Genomic DNA, 7650 nt, shown 5'->3' on the forward strand with positions numbered 1-7650 from the left:
GGTTTCGAAAAGGTCTCTTGTTATTCTTTTCTTATTAATCAGCATTCCATTTGTGACACAAAAACTGCTTTTAAATTCCAAATAGTTTTTTTCATTGCATAGAATTTTCTTTGAATCCCTATCACATCTTGATCTGGTGTCAGTTCAACAACTGGCTTTGCTCTTCATGCTGTTTAAACAGAGAGAGAGGATGCTGAGGACAATGTAAGCCTCTGAGACTTGACTAGGCTAGATTAGAACAGCCTTGTATTCTACATTAAATTACAGACTTTTGAGCTACAGTTTCTGGCTCATACTTGTCAGCTGTACTCTCCAAAATGCACCAGTGTTATTGGCTCCATTTATGTGACATCTTTGCTTGATTTGTTTTCTTGCTTTCCCTTTCTAAGAACAGATGGGGAAAGTAATTTAAATACTGAATACCATAAGGTACCTGGAGTAAAGTAAATTAAGAAAACACCATGAGGGAAAGGATGAAGCAGTTAAACCACTATCAGAAGATTTACAATTAGGAATTAACAGAAAAGATAAGGTTTGCCAAGACACAGAAATCACTTGGTCCAGGGTGAGTTTTGCTGAGCAGGGTCAGGGCTCTGATGTTACAGATATGTGGAGACACCCAAGTCATAAAAAAAAGAGGAGATTTGAGATGTCAAGTATGTAAAACCGTTTATGGATTATGTACATTTTAGAAGGTAATGTAGGTTGGGATCATGTCCACTATGTGATGATAGATGCAAGAAGTGCAGAGGCCATTACACCACTTCAAAAAATTGTGAATTCCAAAAGAAGTAACATACAGATGGGTAAAGAAAACAAGGGCAGCACCCCATGCTTAGATGAAAATATATACCAATATATATACCAGTAATGCACAACACAGTGGCCAAAGATGAAATGGTCTAACTGCAATTAAATAGGACATTTTTTAACTATTGTACAAAGAAAATATGTTGCCAGAAATACATTTAGAAGCCACTGGTATGGAGAGTCCCATATGGCAGAAAATAAATAGGGAAAACAGAATGGACAGTGATAAGCTTATGAAGCACAAAACTGGAAAATAAAAGGCTAATACTGATCCAGGAAAGAACTGAATATAGAGCAGACCTGGAAGAGCCCCCTTCCCTTACCTTCATGCTGCCACCTCCTCCCTGCAATACTTGTCTTTAGAAAAGATGCTCTTAAATCAGAGGCAAAGAGGGGATTTTAATAGGGTCACTGGGCAAAGAATGACAGAACAAGTACTGTCACATTCCTTTTTGTAGGGACAAGGCACAGTATCTTCTGGTGCCAGAGCTGCCAGGCCAAAGCTAGGCAAACAGAGCAGAAAATTCTAGATCGTGCAACTAATAAACAAATGACATTAACATAAAAAGTCAAATGAGTCCATCAGAGGTGAGATGAGGAAGGAGAGTTTGTCCACATAGACACGGAAAATGTGGAAAGATTCACTGGGAAGGTTGGTGACACAGAGACATTTGCCCCCAGTCTGGCTGCCTGCAGCAACCACCTGGAGCACTGCTGCATGGTGATGTTTAATGGATCTGCAATGTCAATATTAATGCAGAGTCTGAGAAACTAAAGGGGTTGATCAGGTTGATTAGGGGACTCTATTCCAATGGTTTGCAGCAGAGGAGTTAAGCTATGCATGTATTTCTCCAAGGACATTATTAGTGGTGCTGGAGAGCTATTCTCAAAGCTGTGAAACAATGACTTCTGCACCACAGATGCCAGTGGAATGTGATGCCAGCATGTTCTGCTAAATAAAGAGATTTTAGCTTTAATTTGAAGAAAAAAGTGCTTGCTGAAACTGGCTGTGTCACATCTGAGCCAGTTCCTCCTGGGAGTTGGTGTTTGCAGTTAAATGCACAGCTGGCAGTCATTTGGGTGCCCAGACCCACTCCCAATTACCTGTGTGCAAATGCAGTAGATGCAGCTTAGAATTAGAAAAACAACCGACCAAATATCTTTATCTGCTTCAGACAAAGGATGGACTGTGGTTGTCAAAGATATAGCTGAGGGAAAGTCCACGGAATTAAAAAGAGAATGTTTTTAGCAGAATTACTATTAAAAATTATGTAGAAACTCTCATTAGTTAGGATCAAAATGGATGTGCGAAGGCCCTTAAGGGACTGAAAACTTAAGCAAAGAGCCAGGAAAATATTCCACAGACCATTAGAGGCCCTCAGGAAGCTGGTAAGCCTCTCCATATATACTGAATATGTAGGCAATTTAGATGGTTCATTTGGATGATGCAGGGCAAGCTGGAGAGCTGTGTACCTGCTTGTGCCCACACGTGCAAGTTACCAGTGCTTTAGGAAACTGGTGGGACACGAGCAGCTCTCTGTACACTGGAGACTGTCACCTCCAGCACATAAATGGCTGCATGGTCATCACCACATGGGAGGAAGGGTGTTTTGTTCAGGAGAGGTGGGCAGCTGCAGAAATTGCAGGCCCATGACTTCTGCTCTGTCCCAGCCTTTCAGACCCAAGCAGCAGCAGCAGATTCCCTACACTAATGCTGGTCTTGAAATGTCACTGAGCATTGACTGAGAAAGGAAGATGTGGTCTTAAGACCACAGGCTTTGGTAGCCAAGCATCCCTGTCACCTCTGTGCTTTCGGCCTTTTGTGACTGCTACAAGTGATGGGAGCTGGGCAAGACATAAGGCAGAGCTCTTGAAAGGCAGGCACAGTTTGAGCTCTTGGACTTGTCAGATCCTCAGAGTTCATGACCCGAGGTATTTGCCAAGTCTGGCAGTGTGACTCCTGTAAATACTTCAGGTCATGTCAGGTGTAGGTGACATGTAGGTGTGGGGAGCCACAGGTGCTTGCTCACTTTGTCCCTCAGCCTTGCAAGTGGATGGGAGAGCCTGGACCCAGCACCAGTCATCAGGTATTTTCACTGTAATGAAATGCAGTACCCTGGTAATTTGGGAATAATTGTATCTTAGGTTAATAACCATTGATATCTTCCCTCATGAAGCTTATTTACTCTGTGACACAGTTACTGTGTCTTAAACAGAAATCACCCTCAAGGTATCATTTAATTATCTTCTCATCATTCTGCAAATCTGTTTCATATTACCAATGATCTTATTACTACAACTGCAACATTCATTAAGCAAACAGAGGACAATAAAAATACATACAATAATGGCATTCGAATGAAGTTTGAATCTCACAGTGAGTGATGGATAATCCTGGAGCAGATTGTTCACACAGATTCTTGCTCATTATTTCCTGAGAAAGGTTTAAATAGCTAGGAAAAAAAATCCCATTTCAATCACAGGAGTCTTTTCTAGAATCTGGCCATTTTTACATACCCTGGTTTCCATGAAATGGCACAGTCAGGGCCAGAAAAGGTCGTGGAGCCCTCCCCTTGTGAGCAAAGAGACCTCACAGCAGAGACAACATTGCTGGATTCCCATGGCAAACACCAGTCCCCACACAGGGGCTGCTGGAGACACGGTGACAGTGATCCAGCATCTCCTGGGTATGGCAGCTCCTTCCAGGTGATGTATTTGATGGTCTTGCAGGGGACTGGGAGGCCATCACTTTCTTCTTGACGTGCAGCAGCTCCTGATGTTGCACTGAGCTAAGCAAAACCACAGAGAAGTTCTAAGCCATCCGTATTTAAGGGATTTAGGGCCTGATCCTCTGTTCATGGAAGTAAAAGAAAAAGCAGTCCTGAAGAGCAGACGGCTGCATTTTCAAGCTGTTGTTGCCTATCAGCTGTGCCAGGTTATATTTAGCTCTGTTACACCTGCACAGAGCCACTTGAACATGTATCAAAACAATTCCCTTCCCTAGTTTTGATCCGTAGTGTCTAGTCCAACACCAGATCATCATTTGTCTCACTGGTAAAATAATAGCTGACAAATGTTTCTTTTCCTCGGCTGTGAATGCATGAAAATATATTTGGAACATTTTATGGGTACATTGCACACCTGATGGAAACATTTATGACTCCTTCCTCTCTGGCTATATAAAAAATATCCTCATCCAACTTCACTATTTTTATCAACTTCACTCATATAATTAATGTTCATTCTGACCTGGAAATATTTTTTTCCGACCATCATGGATGAGTTTGTGACCTCTTTGGTACACTCAGCCAAATGGCTAAAAAAGAAATCCCCTCTCTGAAGCAAAGAAGGTCCCATTAAATCAATGAAGGGATGGGATGATATGTAATGTGTTTGTAAATGCAAATTACTGTGTGAGAGAGAGCCAGGGCAGAGAAGTGCTTGGATTTAGTTTGGACTTGGGAGAGGTTACTGATCATTGCCTTTTAGTGCTGGACCATCTCCTTTCTGCTTTGTAATCCTTTTTTTGGTTTAATATGCAAGCTTGTATTTGCCTCAATAATCCAGTATTATTCCCGCAAACAAAATAGAAATATAGAGGTAGCCAGTTACATTTTTTTAGTAAAGTGGTCAAAGGAAGAAAAAATAAGGATTTTTTAAAAATAGAAGAACTCTTCTGGATCCATAAAGAAAGAACAAAGTGGGAAGTGGGAGGATAATATCCTACCCCTGCTGGTATAACTGCCTGTAAATCTCTTGTCCTTTTCCTATTCATGTTGTGTGACCCTCCTGTCAGGGTTACACTTGACTATAACTATGTTCCTGTGGAGAAATACATCACAGGTGATGTATGCAGCCAGTTTTAGGACAAACAAGTGAGGTCCTAAGCCACAGGGGCTCCCATGATGTTGTTAGAGGTGATGCAAGTCTTCCAGCATATGAGGAGGAGCATGAGATGGCAGCTTTCCTTCTGCCCAGCTTTCCCACAGCTCTTTCCCCTGCATTGCACATTTCTGGCATTTGTTCTGTTGTGATGCACTCTGGACTCAGCCAGGAATTGCAAAAATGCAAGCAAGTTTATAAAACAAAAACAAAAAACCAACAACCTGAACCAAAGCAGTACCTCAGGTTTAGCCTTTGCTGTGTGGTTAGGAGGATCTGTCAGCCCAGTGTTCTGTCTGTCTGTAGGTCTCACTCAGGACTCTGTTTCATCCTCCTCCTGCCTGGTGATGGGATGCCCTTTGTCTGTGGCTTCTAAAGAGGTTATTTCTGAGGGAGGAGTTTCTCATCTCTAGCACCCTCACAAAAACAAATGCCCAGGAAGCAGAATTTGTAGGAGATCCCTTTCTAGCCAACCCTCCTGGGAGGTGTGGGAGGACACAGGGACAGAGTGGTACCTTATCACCTCTCGGTGTGGTTCTCAAGTCTGTAAATGAACTGTGAGAAATTGGACATCAGTGACATGGTTCCTCCTGGTCATCCTCTTGGTGGGATGGAAGCAAAACAGCAGACCTCAGGAGAGGAATTTGCCCTCAACCTTCTTTGATCTCTGCAAAGCAAAAGGCAAGCTTTTCCTGAGCTGGCAGGAGTGAATGTGACAGCAAAGGGGAAACCAGAGAGGAAGGAGAACAAAGGGCTCTGTATGGAGATAACAGCCTGGAGGGAAGATCTGGCTAGCTGAGACCTTGGCCTGTTTGAAACAGCAAGTAATATTTGTGACTGGATGCAGGCAGCAATGAGGCATTAAAGACTTGTTATTTAAGGTGCTGACACTTCAGAAGAAAATGAGAAAAAGAGAGGTGCTAAAAGAAAAATACATCACTTTTCATCCTTCTTTCCTCTCGCTTCCTTAAATGCTATGGGATGAACTCACCCAATTTAAGTACTTGTCAACAAAGCTCTTACAGGGCAGTCAAAAGCCACACAGTTTTAGCAAAGCCACCTGGAGACAGAGCACTGGCAGCCACTTGTCACTGCCTAGGGGTACACAGTTGCTCCCCTTCACCTTTTCCCCTCTCCCCATCCATGCCAGGTAATTAAGCTGGCTGCTGCATGACCTCCTGCACCCCTGTTATCACTCCTGCAAAACCCCAGGCCACAGAAGCACACTCAGGAATAGATGAGCATGCTCCTAACACACATGTGGCTCAGAGCTAGCTCTTCAGAGAAGTCACCAGGTGAAAATTAATTTGTTGCCACTGTCAAAATGGCAAAAAGGCAGCTCTGGGCCTGTGTTATACAGACTGGGAAGGTGCCACCTAGCAAAACTTGTAGCAGAACTACCTTAGCAGCCTTCAGAAGAAGCTCTTGAAGAAGTTCCTTAGCCTCCATCCCTGCTTACTGGTGGGCAAAGCATGGCAGGCAGGTGGGATGCAAGGTTTCCTGCAAGGCACTGTTACAGAGAGAGGAGGGAGGGAAGCCTGGCTGACTGCCCATCCTGAGACACAGCTTCTCTCAGGGCATCTGCCCATCTCTGCAGATACGTTTCAATGCACCAGGCTCAGCTTGGGAGCATTGAGCTCCTGCCTCAGACAATGTGCATCTCTGCTCTGACCGTGAATGCTGCCCCGTCACCCTCCCTGGTGGACTTCTCCTCAGGGCTCAGACCCAGAGCAAAGATCACAAGAGGCAGAGCCTTCCTCCCAGCTGAACAGAGAAGCTGACGTGAGGCACCTTTGGCAGGAGCAGCAATGACAGCTGCAGTGGGCGAAGGTGCCACCCAGGACACAGAGGAGCTGCTGCCACCTGCGTCCACTGGCTTGGCTGGGCCTCCCGGGAAGCTGTGCAGCTTTATGGAAAAAAGCTGAACTCTGAACATAATATTTTTAGCTTGGTTTCCTGAGGAAATGAAGATACCCTCACTTGACGTCTGCCCATCTGTCTCCACCAACTATCAGATCTGCTGACTACTTGCAGATGAATTTGATGGAGCATTAGAAGTCTCAAAAATATTTAGATTAAACTGGTAGCTGGGGAGAAACGAGAAGCACAAGGTAATGCATGAATCTCCATCTGACAGAAGGGAGGGAAGGGAGGACTCAGCAGTCACCCGTTCTGTTTGAAAGCTCCTCATAAACCTCAGCACATGGTATTGCTTGCTGCAAACATGGTGGGTAGAGAATTCCCAAAGGGACCAAGCTGAATCAAATGAAGCAGAAACTGCAACCTGTCAGAGACACCTCAAAAGTGAAACTGGAAAGTCAAGGCTTTGTTCAATTCACAGAGCAACTTGCTTCACTCTCAGCCCCCTTTCTCTGATGGGGTTACAGGAAGCTTGTAAGAAAACAAACAGAGAAGGAGGAAATCTACCTTGCTGCAAAGAAGGATATTCAGTTTTGTTTCATGTTTTGCCTACCAGTTGAGGGTGCATGTGTGTATGCATGTGTGCACTCATGTGTGCACTCACTTGAATTTAAATAAGTTTATTTTGCCAGCTGAAGGCACTGAAGTGCTAAGCATCTTTCCATGTGCTTTGGTTTCAAACAAATATGGCAAACTCCAAGTGTGAACTGTTGCTACGAAGGCTTTGCCTGTGTGTTTTGTTCCCTTCTCTCACCCTTTGGCTGCCTCTGTTTTTCCAAATTGCCTGCTCCTTATGGCAGGGTTTATTTCTCCCTTTATGTTCCTGGCTTGCACTTGAGCATATCTGTGCAAGACAAGATCCCTAGTGCCTCCAGTTCTCCTGTTTAATACCTCCCCTAATAAGCACCACCACCACTTCTGACTGGAAGGGCTGTCTCCAGGGAGATTAGCTGGGAGGGGGGAGATGATGGCCCACAGCTCAGACTCTGTGATGTCTCTCTGGTTCTATCTGCTGGCAGTACAGCTCTTGCCCCTGCT

This window comes from Heliangelus exortis, chromosome 1, assembly GCF_036169615.1.
Source record: "Heliangelus exortis chromosome 1, bHelExo1.hap1, whole genome shotgun sequence".
NCBI classification, from domain to species: Eukaryota; Metazoa; Chordata; class Aves; order Apodiformes; family Trochilidae; genus Heliangelus; species Heliangelus exortis.